Raw genomic sequence first — 14,792 nt, forward strand, 5'->3', positions numbered from 1 at the left:
AGCACTCAGAGAAGGCTCAGAGATGCTCCTGCATCACCATCAATAGGGTGTCCTTCTGCACCAGTTGAGTCAGGGCCAGGAAGCACCTTCTGCTTACTGCTTTGGGCCTTTGGCCAGGAAGCTTGCAGCTCAGTGCCTGATTAGTTATCAAGTAAAGCATTTTACTTTCTTGAGTGTTTCTTTGGGGGGCCAAGTCAGCTCCTCTGCAAGCACTTTATATTGAGCCTTTTCATTTAAAAATCAGTTTTCCCTCAGCCACTTTCTTCTGAATGTGTTGTTCACTGCTATCTGCTTTTTGTTGTTGTGTGTTCACATCTTATTAAATACCCTAATAGTATGCTGGTGTGGTCTTGGGAGGGAGAGGAGACATATACTTGCCATCAACCTAGACTCTCTCCCATGGTTTCTTCTCCCTCTGTTTATTCCCAATTTTTTTTTTTCCTTGTATAACCAGCTCTTGAATTCCGGATACATCAAAATTCCTGTGGGAAAAACACCACCTCCAACTCAGTACATCAATGACAAAATGCATCATTTCTACTTACCCCCTTCTTCCTTCTGAGTTCTCAGTCTCAGTGAGTGGCAGAAAAACAAGGAGTCATTCTTAACTTCTCTTACTTCTTTACTCTCCTATTGAGTTCTCTCCAAGTTCTGTTGATTCTTTCAAATGCCTCTTTTATCTGTCCCTTCCTCTTCATTCTCACTGTGTAGTTTAGTTCTGTATTATTACTCATCTATACAATTGCACTAATTTCTTTCCTAATTTCTTTGCTTCTCCTCTCAACCAATCTCTTCTAACCCGTTCTCCATACTTTGCCACAGTGCCTTTCCTGACACTAGTATTTGAACTCCATGAGGGCAGGAACTTTGTCTTTGTTCACCAATATATCTCCAAGTCCTAAAACAGTGCTTTGCTCTTAGTAGGTATATTAATCTGTTCTCACAGTGCTAATAAAGACATAACCCAAGACTGGGTAATATATAAAGGAAAGAGGTTTAATTGACTCACAATTCCACATGGCTGGGGAGGCCTCACAGTCATGGTGGAAGGTGAATGAGGAGCAAAGTCATGACTTACATGGAGGCAGGCAAGAGAGCTTGTGCAGGGGAACTCCCATTTATAAAGCCATCGAATCTTGTGAGATTTATTCACTACTACGAGAAAAGTATGGGGGGAAACTGCCCCCATGATTCAATTATCTCTACCTGGCCCCACCCTTGACACATGAGGATTATTACAATTCAAGATGAGATTTGGGTGGTGACACAGCCAAACCATATCAGTAGGCCCTCAATAAATATTTGTTGACTAAATAGATGACCAAATAAATCTGACCCTGTCACTTTCTTACTTGGGAACTTTCAATGCTTTTACTCCCCCTCCCTCATCACATGCATGATAAAAGCTGAACTCTTTATCATGACATGATCTAGCACTGGTCAACCCTCATTTTCTACCTCTTCCCAGCTCACCTGATCTATTTTCTTTTCTTATTAATACTGATTAGCACTGAATAACTTGTTCACAGACAGCACTATAATTTCTCAGGACTGCAAGCCTTTGCACATGTGAGAGCCCCTCTGCCTGGGATACCTTCCTGTTCTTTTGCCTGACAAGTTACTATTCATTTTTAAAATTTTATCACAAGAGTTACTTTCCTGAAAGAGGTTCTTCTGGACACTCGAGGCAACCTTAGGCTTTCCTTTCTTTATGATCTTATTACACATTTTGTACCTCCTTAAGTACTTTTATCATAAGTACTTTCATCAATCTCTGGTTTCACTCTACTTTTCAGTATGCAAGAAGATTATACTTTTTTGCCTCTTTGAAATTATGTATAGCCATGTGGCTCTATCTGGCCAGCAAAATATGAGTGGAGTTGTTGTGCTGAAGCATACTTATAAGTGGGAGTGCAATTCTCCATCTCTTCTGCCATCTTCCAAGATAATCGGCTACATTCTATGTAATGGAGTCTCTGTTAGCCTGTGTCTCCAAATATGGATGAAGTTGAGCAGAATCACCAACCTGTGAATGATGCACATATAATATGAGCAAGAAACAAATCTTTATTGTTTTAAGCTTTTGAGATGTTGAGATTGTTTATTACTGCGGTATAACGCAATCTATCCTGACAAACATACTTCCACATAGTCATTACCCTATCGATTAATAATAGCAGTTTACCATTTCTTTGAGGTCACTTAAAAGGTTTGTTAGTACAATGCTAGAAAAATATTTTCGAATACCTGTGATGTGCCTGGCACTGTACTAAGGATTTTATTCATGTTATTTAATCCTCAACAACAAATAGGCATGATTCCCATTTTACTGACAGAGAAAGAAGCTCAGAGGTGTTGAGGTGACTTTCTCAATGTCACACCGCTGGTGAGAAACAGAATCAGCCACCAACCAAGTAGTTCTGATTCTTCAGCTCACACTCATTCCACTAGATGCTGCCCTGGGAGTAACAGATGAAGTATGTGCTGTCTGTGAGGAGGTTCCCATCCATGCAGACATTCCTGTCCTGAACCTTGTACTGGACAACTAAACAAGCATCAAACAAATCCAAGTGTCAAGTAAGTGAATAAAACCAATTGGAAACATTTTTAGGATCTAATGGGAAATGGAGAATCCTTTGGATAACTTTTCAGTTCTTAAGGAAAAGCCAATCACATCCTGTGTGTTCAATGAGAATCCCATCTGCAGCCCAGTACAGAAGCCAGTTTCAGAGCATTGCCTGTTTGGCCTTGTTCTGGTTGGTGTGGCTGACTTCTGGAGCCATTTCCTTGGCGGCATTTCTGAACATGTACTAATGATCAATGACAAGGTATGGTCACACAGTCCAGCCTCTAGCCCTGGTATGGCATTCTCAGAACGTATTTCCTCAAGAGTGTGTCAGCTAGGTCCTCAGGCAGCTGTTAGATGATGGATTGAAGTAGACTGACAGTGGAATGAAGACATACTCCAAGCCTCATGGAACTGTAGCTTTGAGCACCGTGACCCATTGAAGGAAAAACCTCCATTAAGGGGCTGGTACTCAGGCCAGAGAGTGCTTCCAAGAAGGAGGGAATAGCAGCCTGAGAGACAAAGGGGCTGAATGCCACTAACTGCCCCATGGAGGGTTTTCCCATGTGTGGAGGGAGTAAATTTTGAGAGAGTGTCTCAAGGGATTGCTTCCTGGTTGATGTGACCATCAGAGTTGGGCTTGGCCCTAGAAAATTCTCATTTCCTTTTAACTGTTATTCTTGCCCCTCCATTGACTTTTATTTGCATTATTTGTACATTCTTTCTACTCTGAACTTTAATAGTGTATAACATGCATTTGGTATTTTTCTTTTTTTATTTATTTTTTATTTTTTTATTTTTATTTATTTTTTCTTTTTATTATTATTATTATTATTATACTTTAGGCTCTATGGTACATGTGCGCAACGTGCAGGTAAGTTACATATGTATACATGTGTCATGCTGGTGCGCTGCACCCACCAACTCGTCATCTAGCATTAGGTATATCTCCCAGTGCTATCCCTCCCCCCTCCCCCCACCCCACAACAGTCCCCGAAGTGTGATGTTCCCCTTCCTGTGTCCATGTGTTCTCATTGTTCAATTCCCACCTATGAGTGAGAATATGTGGTGTTTGGTTTTTTGTTCTTGCGATAGTTTACTGAGAATGATGATTTCCAATTTCATCCATGTCCCTACAAAGGACGTGAACTCATCATTTTTTATGGCTGCATAGTATTCCATGGTGTATATGTGCCACATTTTCTTAATCCAGTCTATCATTGTTGGACATTTGGGTTGGTTCCAAGTCTTTGCTATTGTGAATAATGCGGCAATAAACATACGTGTGCATGTGTCTTTATAGCAGCATGATTTATAGTCCTTTGGGTATATACCCCGTAATGGGATGGCTGGGTCAAATGGAATTTCTAGTTCTAGATCCCTGAGGAATCGCCACACTGACTTCCACAAGGGTTGAACTAGTTTACAGTCCCACCAACAGTGTAAAAGTGTTCCTATTTCTACACATCCTCTCCAGCACCTGTTGTTTCCTGACTTTTTAATGATTGCCATTCTAACTGGTGTGAGATGGTATCTCATTGTGGTTTTGATTTGCATTTCTCTGATGGCCAGTGATGGTGAGCATTTTTTCATGTGTTTTTTGGCTGCATAAATGTCTTCTTTTGAGAAGTGTCTGTTCATGTCATTCACCCACTTTTTGATGGGGTTGTTTGTTTTTTTCTTGTAAATTTGTTGGAGTTCATTGTAGATTCTGGATATTAGCCCTTTGTCAGATGAGTAGGTTGCGAAAATTTTCTCCCATTTTGTAGGCTGCCTGTTCACTCTGATGGTAGTTTCCTTTGCTGTGCAGAAGCTCTTTAGTTTAATTAGATCCCATTTGTCAATTTTGGCTTTTGTTGCCATTGCTTTTGGTGTTTTAGACATGAAGTCCTTGCCCATGCCTATGTTCTGAATGGTATTGCCTAGGTTTTCTTCTAGGGTTTTTATGGTTTTAGGTCTAACATTTAAGTCTTTAATCCATCTTGAATTGATTTTTGTATAAGGTGTAAGGAAGGGATCCAGTTTCAGCTTTCTACATATGGCTAGCCAGTTTTCCCAGCACCATTTATTAAATAGGGAATCCTTTCCCCATTTCTTGTTTTTGTCAGGTTTGTCAAAGATCAGATAGTTGTAGATATGTGGCATTATTTCTGACGGCTCTGTTCTGTTCCATTGATCTATATCTCTGTTTTGGTACCAGTACCATGCTGTTTTGGTTACTGTAGCCTTGTAGTATAGTTTGAAGTCAGGTAGTGTGATGCCTCCAGCTTTGTTCTTTTGGCTTAAGATTGACTTGGCGATGCGGGCTCTTTTTTGGTTCCATATGAACTTTAAAGTAGTTTTTTCCAATTCTGTGAAGAAAGTCATTGGTAACTTGATGGGGATGGCATTGAATCTGTAAATTACCTTGGGAAGGATGGCCATTTTCATGATATTGATTCTTCCTACCCATGAGCATGGAATGTTCTTCCATTTGTTTGTATCCTCTTTTATTTCCTTGAGCAGTGGTTTGTAGTTCTCCTTGAAGAGGTCCTTCACATCCCTTGTAAGTTGGATTCCTAGGTATTTTATTCTCTTTGAAGCAATTGTGAATGGGAGTTCACTCATGATTTGGCTCTCTGTTTGTCTGTTATTGATGTATAAGAATGCTTGTGATTTTTGTACATTGATTTTGTATCCTGAGACTTTGCTGAAGTTGCTTATCAGCTTAAGGAGATTTTGGGCTGAGACAATGGGGTTTTCTAGATATACTATCATGTCATCTGCAAACAGGGACAATTTGACTTCCTCTTTTCCTGATTGAATACCCTTGATTTCCTTCTCTTGCCTAATTGCCCTGGCCAGAACTTCCAACACTATGTTGAATAGGAGTGGTGAGAGAGGGCATCCCTGTCTTGTGCCAGTTTTCAAAGGGAATGCTTCCAGTTTTTGCCCATTCAGTATGATATTGGCTGTGGGTTTGTCATAAATAGCTCTTATTATTTTGAGATACGTCCCATCAATACCTAATTTATTGAGAGTTTTTAGCATGAAGGGTTGTTGAATTTTGTCAAAGGCCTTTTCTGCATCTATTGAGATAATCATGTGGTTTTTGACTTTGGTTCTGTTTATATGCTGGATTACATTTATTGATTTGCGTATATTGAACCAGCCTTGCATCCCAGGGATGAAGCCCACTTGATCATGGTGGATAAGCTTTTTGATGTGCTGCTGGATTCTGTTTGCCAGTATTTTATTGAGGATTTTTGTATCAATGTTCATCAAGGATATTGGTCTAAAATTCTCTTTTTTTGTTGTGTCTCTGCCAGACTTTGGTATCAGGATGATGCTGGCCTCATAAAATGAGTTAGGGAGGATTCCCTCTTTTTCTATTGATTGGAATAGTTTCAGAAGGAATGGTACCAGCTCCTCCTTGTACCTCTGGTAGAATTCGGCTGTGAACCCATCTGGTCCTGGAGTTTTTTTGGTTGGTAAGCTATTGATTATTGCCACAATTTCAGCTCCTGTTATTGGTCTGTTCAGAGATTCAACTTCTTCCTGGTTTAGTCTTGGGAGGGTGTATGTGTTGAGGAATTTATCCATTTCTTCTAGATTTTCTAGTTTATTTGCATAGAGGTGTTTGTAATATTCTCTGATGGTAGTTTGTATTTCTGTGGGATCGGTGGTGATATCCCCTTTATCATTTTTTATTGCATCTATTTGATTCTTCTCTCTTTTTTTCTTTATTAATCTTGCTAGCGGTCTATCAATTTTGTTGATCCTTTCAAAAAACCAGCTCCTGGATTCATTTATTTTTTGAAGGGTTTTTCATGTCTCTATTTCCTTCAGTTCTGCTCTGATTTTAGTTATTTCTTGCCTTCTGCTAGCTTTTGAATGTGTTTGCTCTTGCTTTTCTAGTTCTTTTAATTGTGATGTTAGGGTGTCAATTTTGGATCTTTCCTGCTTTCTCTTGTGGGCATTTAGTGCTATAAATTTCCCTCTACACACTGCTTTGAATGCATCCCAGAGATTCTGGTATGTTGTGTCTTGGTTCTCGTTGGTTTCAAAGAACATCTTTATTTCTGCCTTCATTTCATTATGTACCCAGTAGTCATTCAGGAGCAGGTTGTTCAGTTTCCATGTAGTTGAGCGGTTTTGAGTGAGATTCTTAATCCTGAGTTCTAGCTTGATTGCACTGTGATCTGAGAGATAGTTTGTTATAATTTCTGTTCTTTTACATTTATTAAGGAGAGCTTTACTTCCAAGTATATGGTCAATTTTGGAATAGGTGTGGTGTGGTGCTGAAAAAAATGTATATTCTGTTGATTTGGGGTGGAGAGTTCTGTAGATGTCTATTAGGTCTGCTTGGTGCAGAGCTGAGTTCAATTCCTGGGTATCCTTGTTGATTTTCTGTTTCGTTGATCTGTCTAATGTTGACAGTGGGGTGTTAAAGTCTCCCATTATTAATGTGTGGGAGTCTAAGTCTCTTTGTAGGTCACTCAGGACTTGCTTTATGAATCTGGGTGCTCCTGTATTGGGTGCATATATATTTAGGATAGTTAGCTCTTCTTGTTGAATTAAACCCTTTACCATTATGTAATGGGCTTCTTTGTCTCTTTTGATCTTTGTTGGTTTAAAGTCTGTTTTATCAGAGACTAGGATTGCAACCCCTGCCTTTTTTTGTTTTCCATTTGCTTGGTAGATCTTCCTCCATCCTTTTATTTTGAGCCTATGTGTGTCTCTGCACGTGAGATGGGTTTCCTGAATACAGCACACTGATGGGTCTTGAGTCTTTATCCAATTTGCCAGTCTGTGTCTTTTAATTGGAGCATTTAGTCCATTTACATTTAAAGTTAATATTGTTATGTGTGAATCTGATCCTGTCATTATGATGTTAGCTGGTTATTTTGCTCGTTAGTTGATGCAGTCTCTTCCTAGTCTCGATGGTCTTTACATTTCGGTATGATTTTGCAGTGGCTGGTACCGGTTGTGCCTTTCCATGTTTAGCGCTTCCTTCAGGAGCTCTTTTAGGGCAGGCCTGGTGGTGACAAAATCTCTCAGCATTTGCTTGTCTGTAAAGTATTTTATTTCTCCTTCACTTATGAAGCTTAGTTTGGCAGGATATGAAATTCTGGGTTGAAAATTCTTTTCTTTAAGAATGTTGAATATTGGCCCCCACTCTCTTCTGGCTTGTAGGGTTTCTGCCGAGAGATCCGCTGTTAGTCTGATGGGCTTCCCTTTGATGGTAACCCGACCTTTCTCTCTTGCTGCCCTTAACATTTTTTCCTTCATTTCAACTTTGGTGAATCTGACAATTATGTGTCTTGGAGTTGCTCTTCTCGAGGAGTATCTTTGTGGCGTTCTCTGTATTTCCTGAATCTGAATGTTGGCCTGCCTTGCTAGATTGGGGAAGTTCTCCTGGATAATATCCTGCAGAGTGTTTTCCAACTTGTTTCCATTCTCCCCGTCACTTTCAGGTACACCAATCAGACGTAGATTTGGTCTTTTCACATAGTCCCACATTTCTTGGAGGCTTTGCTCGTTTCTTTTTATTCTTTTTTCTCTAAACTTCCCTTCTCGCTTCATTTCATTCATTTCATCTTCCAGGGCTGATACCCTTTCTTCCATTTGATCGCATCGGCTCCTGAGGCTTCTGCATTCTTCACGTAGTTCTCGAGCCTTGGTTTTCAGCTCCATCAGCTCCTTTAAGCACTTCTCTGTATTGGTTATTCTAGTTATACATTCTTCTAAATTTTTTTCAAAGTTTTCAACTTCTTTGCCTTTGGTTTGAATATCCTCCCGTAGCTCGGAGTAATTTGATCGTCTGAAGCCTTCTTCTCTCAGCTCGTCAAAGTCATTCTCCGTCCAGCTTTGTTCCGTTGCTGGTGAGGAACTGCGTTCCTTTGGAGGAGGAGAGGTACTCTGCTTTTTAGAGTTTCCAGTTTTTCTGCTCTGTTTTTTCCCCATCTTTGTGGTTTTATCTACTTTTGGTCTTTGATGATGGTGATGTACAGATGGGTTTTTGGTGTGGATGTCCTTTCTGTTAGTTTTCCTTCTAACAGACAGGACCCTCAGCTGCAGGTCTGTTGGAGTACCTGGCCGGCTGTGTGAGGTATCAGTCTGCCCCTGCTGGGGGGTGCCTCCCAGTTAGGCTGCACGGGGGTCAGGGGTCAGGGACCCACTTGAGGAGGTAGTCAGCCCGTTCTCAGATCTCCAGTTGCGTGCTGGGAGAACCACTGCTCTCCTCAAAGCTGTCAGACAGGGACATTTAAGTCTGCAGAGGTTACTGCTGTCTTTTTGTTTGTCTGTGCCCTGCCCCCAGAGGTGGAGCCTACAGAGGCAGGCAGGCCTCCTTGGGCTGTGGTGGGCTCCACCCAGTTCAAGCTTCCAGGCTGCTTTGTTTACCTAAGCGAGCCTGGGCAATGGCGGGCGCCCCTCCCCCAGCCTCGCTGCCGACTTGCTGTTTGATCTGAGACTGCTGTGCTAGCAATCAGCGAGACTCCGTGGGCGTAGGACCCTCTGAGCCAGGTGCGGGCTATACTCTCCTGGGGCACCGTTTCCTAAGCCCGTCGGAAAAGCACAGTATTCGGGTGGGAGTGGCCCGATTTTCCAGGTGCCGTCTGTCACCCCTGGAAAGGGAACTCCGTGACCCCTTGCGCTTCCCGAGTGAGGCAATGCCTCACCCCTGCTTCGGCTGGCGCACGGTGCACTCACCCACTGACCTGCGCCCACTGTCTGGCACTCCCTAGTGAGATGAACACGGTACCTCAGATGGAAATGCAGAAATCACCTGTCTCCTGTGTCGCTCGCGCTGGGAGCTGTAGACCGGAGCTGTTCCTATTCGGCCATCTTGGCTCCTCCTTCGGTATTTTTCATATATTATTATATTTAATATAATACATATACATATTTGGGGAATTCGAGTGTCATTTGCACAAGCAGTTTATATGTTTTTTTAAGACAGAGTGGGGCTTATATACCTTGGGCAGGCATCTAGTGTGGAGCTTCACACATTTCTAGCTCTGTTGTCTGACCCAGTTTGTGCCACTTCTTTGGTGAAACAGCTGTTGATGACCAACAGCATCTTTGATCCTGAGGGTATTACGGAATCAGAATATGAATACAACAATCCTTTGCTTGTTTTTAGATCATTTAGATCCTGGTTTGAACAGCAAATTTTCTAAAGTTGTTTCCTGTGTTTTGGTAGAGTTCAGATAGCAAGAGTGTTTCAATTGTACAGGGATTTAATTTATAGAGGTGACTCAGTGACAACATGGAGGGGTCAATGCCATTGAAAGAAGAGTTTATTATTTTCAGTTTCCAGGAGGAGGGGACACACTCTGCCATGCAGAGCCACCTGGGGAAGCACCAGGGTCAGTCAGGAGGCAGAAAGCATGAGCACAGCCTTTATCATGGTTTCTGCAGGAAAGGCAGGCAAGGCAGAGTATTTAGGATTGGCTGGTTCTGAGCTATAATTTTGGTGGTCTCTAGTTATCTGGTACCTGGCCCTGGGGTGATTTAGGGCAGTGAAAGATTGGCTTGGTGTGTGAGAGTTGGATAAAGTAGATGAATGGGAATATGGGCTTTGGATTTCTTGGTTTGCACAAGAAACATGTGCTCAAAGGCAAGTTGTTTGGTATCTGTAGGAATTAGCTAATCCTGGGAGGGGCAGTCTCTCCCCCACCAGCAAGGTCCCCAAGATACCAAAGCATCACAAAATATAGATAATAAGAAACATGATTAATACAAAAACTTATTTCTATAGAGACTGGACTAGAAAATTCTAAGAGGCTTTTCACCTATACCAAGTCCTGGTTTACTCTTCCCAGCAATACTATGAGGTGGGTGTTATCCCCATTTTACAGACGAAGAAACTGAACCTCCTTGCCCAAGTCAGCCAGCTGGCAGCTGAGGGATTAGGGATTTAATCTCCAATTCCGCCACTGCACCTTGGGGTTTATTAAACTACACAGAGAAGATAGTTTGGCTCCATCTGCTGCTTGAGGCAGCATTGAAGTTAAGGCCCTTGAAATGTGAATGGCAGTAATTAGGTCTCTGAGTTTAGGACCAGGCTGAGCAAAGGAAAGGAAGTTCATGTCTGGGCTAGTGCTCACAGGCCCTACACTTCTTTTATTCAGCTGGGTGTCAGCAGGAAGGGTTGACTTTTTTTTCTTAAGCTAAACTTCCAATTTGGACATGCATCAAAATCCAAGGCGAGGCCTGAAACCTTGGGTGTCTGTGAATTTAACATGTTTGTAGCTGCTTGAGGCTGCTTGACAGGCCAATGTCAAGGTTATGGGGGTGGCCAGGCTGTACCCATTGACGTGTGCCTGTAGCTGGACACTCAAGCCAAACCCAGCGGAGAGTGGTGCCAGGAGTGGGGAGTCAGCTCCTGGCAAGGAGTGTGGTTGGCTTGAGAGGGGGTGAGCACAGTTTGATTCTGTGTTTCTTTCCTTCCCCGCATGGACAGTTCCCTCATCTTCCTGTGCATGGGTGATACACCAGAGACTTAAAACTTTGCTACCTATCTATTTTAGATTGCACTTTGAAAGCAGAATTGCTGAAAATATATTGTTGCTTCAATGACTGCCCAATGGCACCCTTCCATTCCAAGTAGGGTGCCTTTGAGTCATGTAACAAGGGCCAGCCAAGGGAGACTGCTCTTTAGGAGCAAGACCAGCCACACTGTCCGGAGGAAAGTAGATTTGAAGTGTGTGGGGACTCTGGAGCTAGACCATGGACCTTCTAATCTTAGCACTGCCACTTCCTGACTGTGACCTCGGGTAAATGACTTAATAAGAACTAACACTTGACAGCTTTGCAAACCCCTTTACATAGAACAACTTGTCTAGTCCTCAAAATCAACTCTAAGGAAGGTAGAGTATTGCCTCCATTTACTGAAAAAGAAACTGAGGCAGAGGAGATTACATAACATGCAAAAGCCAGACCCTAATAAATGGCAGAACCAGTATTCAGATTCCTTCCTACAGTCTGGCTTCTGCGTCCATGGCTTAACCACAACCACTACACTTTCCTATTGCACTTGAGCTTGCAGCATGTTCATTTCCTCATCTGAGAAATGCTTGTCATAATAACCCTTGCTGCATACGGTTGCTGAGGGTTGTATTGGGATAATGTGTAGAACGGGTTTGACACACACTAAGTACTCAATAAGTGTTAGCTTTTATTATTCATTATAAGCTGGTGTGTCCTCCACTTTTTTGTATTGGTTGTTTTTCCTTGTGCTCCTTATCTGGGGCTATAGAAAGTGAGAGGAAACCGAGGGCTTATGTTCTTAGCTAAGTTTAGAAAAATAATATCCTGGAGCATATAGTAGCTGTACTAATGTCCAGTGTACCTTCTGACCTTGGTAAACCTCTGATGGGTTCTCTCCCTGTACAGTCTCACTAGCCACACTCCCCACTGAGCCTGAGGCCTTGCATCCGACAGGATAAATCAAGAGCTGTGAACATGCAGGAGCCCTGGTGGGACCTTGGGTGGCTAACCTGTGACAGCGCCCGGGCGCTGAGGAGGTGTCTTCTCTCAGGTGGGCTTATTGTTTGTGCTGTGTCTATTCCATTCCAGCCTGCCCCCACCTGCCAGTGCCACCGAAGCTTGGAGAGGCACGATGATGGTCCCCCAGGGAGGAGAAGGGCAGAAAACTTCCTCTGGGTGGATTCTGTGCAACCAAAGGAGGAAATGGGAATGGAGGCAATGAGCCTGGCTAATTTTCCAGGCTTGTTCTCGTAATCTAAGTGAACACTCTGCATCTCTTAGCCCATCCCTAACCCCCGACATTTTTCTCCCCTCAGTTACCCTAAAAGGGTGAAACAGATTTATGTGACCACAAAAAAAGAGTGTAAGGAAAGATTCTTGTCTATAAAAGTGATTAAAAGGTAATGAGAGGGTGAAAAGTCTCCATCCATGGGGACTTTAGAACCTTTAAAAAAATAGCTTTCCTTAGCTGGGCATGGTGGCGTGTGCCTGTGATCCCAGCTACTCAGGAGGTTGAGGCAGAAGAACTGCTTGAACACGGAAGGCAGAGGTTGCAATGAGTTGAGATTGCACCACTGCACTCCAGCCTGGGCGACAGAGTGAGACTGTCTCAAAAAGTCTCAAAAAAAAAAAAAAAGTTTTCCTAATTAGAAGGTATTCATACAGTTCTATTTTGAAAACATAAGAAAATATCAGTCAATTCTCCTTCCACGTTCCAGAAACAATCTTCTAATATTTTGAAGTACTTTTTAGACCCATTAAAAGTTGCACATATGAATATGTATTTTTCAAAAAATTGGGATTATTCTGTATTACAGAAATTGTTTTGTTTACATGTTATCTCATAAGAATTGTCTCTTGTTATTATATATTTTTGGAAACACAGGAGCATGGTAAGTATGAGGGCAGGTAGGCCCTGGTCTTGCATGGGTTTGCAGCATGGAGTCAGGGTAATGGATCAGGAAACCTGTGTGGAAATCATCCTTTTTCTCTTTGGTGGACTGAAGCAAATTTAGTCTATTTAAAAAAGCGAATTTTAAATTAAAAGATTAATGTTATTGCTTAGAGAAAATAAAATCTAGAAAAAAAATTAACACTGTGCAATGCATGTTTCCATGATAAAATTCCAGCATCAATTTTGGAAGGTCATTTCTGAGTGTGGTCAGGGTGAGAAAGGCAAAGAAACAGAAAGAAACAGAGAAGGAAGGTGGTGAGTGTGCCTGACGGAGACACACAAGGACCTGGGAGGTGGGAAAAGGGGGCTGGGGGTCTGATTCGAGAGGGACTGACAGCTCACTGGGCTTGAGGCATGCCCCTCAGCTGTGCAGGTGAGCTGAGAGAATGTGTGGTGACAGTCAGTACTGGTCACCAAATATTCCAGATCTACTTCCAGGCACACAGTCAGGTGGTGGCTCCCGGCTCCCTTGTGGTCTGTATGGCCCTGTGGCATGTTCTGGCCAGTAAAATGTGAGTGGAAGTGCATCACCATTGGGTGGACACTTTAAGAGCTGGTATAGGGCTTCCCGTGTTCCCTCTGCCACTGTGATTGGTAAGGTCCCAGAGGTGGCAGACATCTTTGGGTCCCAGAGCAAGGACGACACAGACCAGGGTCCACAACTGACCTGTAACAGACACCTTTCCTTTGAAGGAGGCAGCATATACTTGTGGGTTCTTACAGGGAGCTGACTTGATATAGATGGGCACTTTGGTAATGGTATTTGGCCCTGTGGACCCAAATGTTAATTCAGGACAAAAGATGGAAGAGACTGAGCCTCAAAAGAGGCTAAAGCCATTGTTCACAGTAGAACCCACCAGAAAGAAGGTAACCCAAGGGTAGTAGTGGGCTCCCAGAAGCCACAGGGAACAGACTTGATGTGGGCCAAAGTGGTAATGATCACATGACTAACTGCAGACTCTGGGGTCGGACCCAAGGGAAGACTAGAGAAGTGTTGGAGAAGAAATTTCAGCCTTGGGTCAGAGAGGGTGAGCTAGGGTTCTACCTGGAATGGCTAATTTTATGTCTCATCCTGGCTATGGTGCCCAGTTCCAGTTGTTAGGTCAAACACCAGTCCAGATGTTGCTGTGAAGGTATTTTTGTAGATGTGCTTAATGTATACAATCACTTCACTTTAAATAAAGGAGATTACTCTTGATAATGTGGGTGGACCTCATCTAATCAGTTCAAGGTCATAAGAGCAAACACGAGGGTTCCTAGGGCTAATTTTTAAAAAATAAATCTCTCTTTCTGTTTATATATTTTTAATTACGGAAATTAATATATAATATATATCATATTCCTATAATTATAAATATATAACAAATTCATATCATATTTCAGTAATTAAAAATATTTTCTGTAACTGCAACCTTCTCAGTGCCTGTTTTTAACAATGCTTCTGTTCTTATTCAGCAAATCTCTTTAAAAAAACAAGAGATATGTATGCATACTTTGGACACAGTTACTTGGGAAGAAATCAGGAGTCTAGCTTTTTCTGAAGAGGGCCTTTGGGGAAGCAGAGCCCAGCTCCTGGAGCCTAGGGAAAGAAGGGGGATACGGGGTGTGTGCTCTGGCTACAGAGTGATAAAGCCCTGCTCTAAAGAAAGAGCCACTTAGTTTTTCAAAAACCTCTTTTTGCCACACTTCTCGTTCCCCTTAAATCATCAGATCCATTAACCAAAAGCCAAGTTGCTCTTCAGGGATTTGTTTTTCAGTTTTAAAAAGTCTTTTCCCATCCCAAAGCTGTTCCATATG

The 14,792-nt window shown here is 42.3% G+C and overlaps 1 long non-coding RNA gene across 1 annotated transcript in view; it reads left to right on the top strand.

Annotated features, from left to right (window-relative positions):
• The window catches only part of LOC134739557 (uncharacterized), a 66,792-nt gene that overhangs the window by 30,502 nt on the left and 21,498 nt on the right, over positions 1 to 14,792 (top strand). The window contains exon 3 of the long non-coding RNA XR_010126330.1: positions 2,452 to 2,577. This is a non-coding gene — a long non-coding RNA (uncharacterized LOC134739557). The remainder of the gene's footprint in view (positions 1 to 2,451; positions 2,578 to 14,792) is intronic.

This window comes from Pongo pygmaeus, chromosome 4 (assembly GCF_028885625.2).
Source record: "Pongo pygmaeus isolate AG05252 chromosome 4, NHGRI_mPonPyg2-v2.0_pri, whole genome shotgun sequence".
NCBI lineage: Eukaryota > Metazoa > Chordata > Mammalia > Primates > Hominidae > Pongo > Pongo pygmaeus.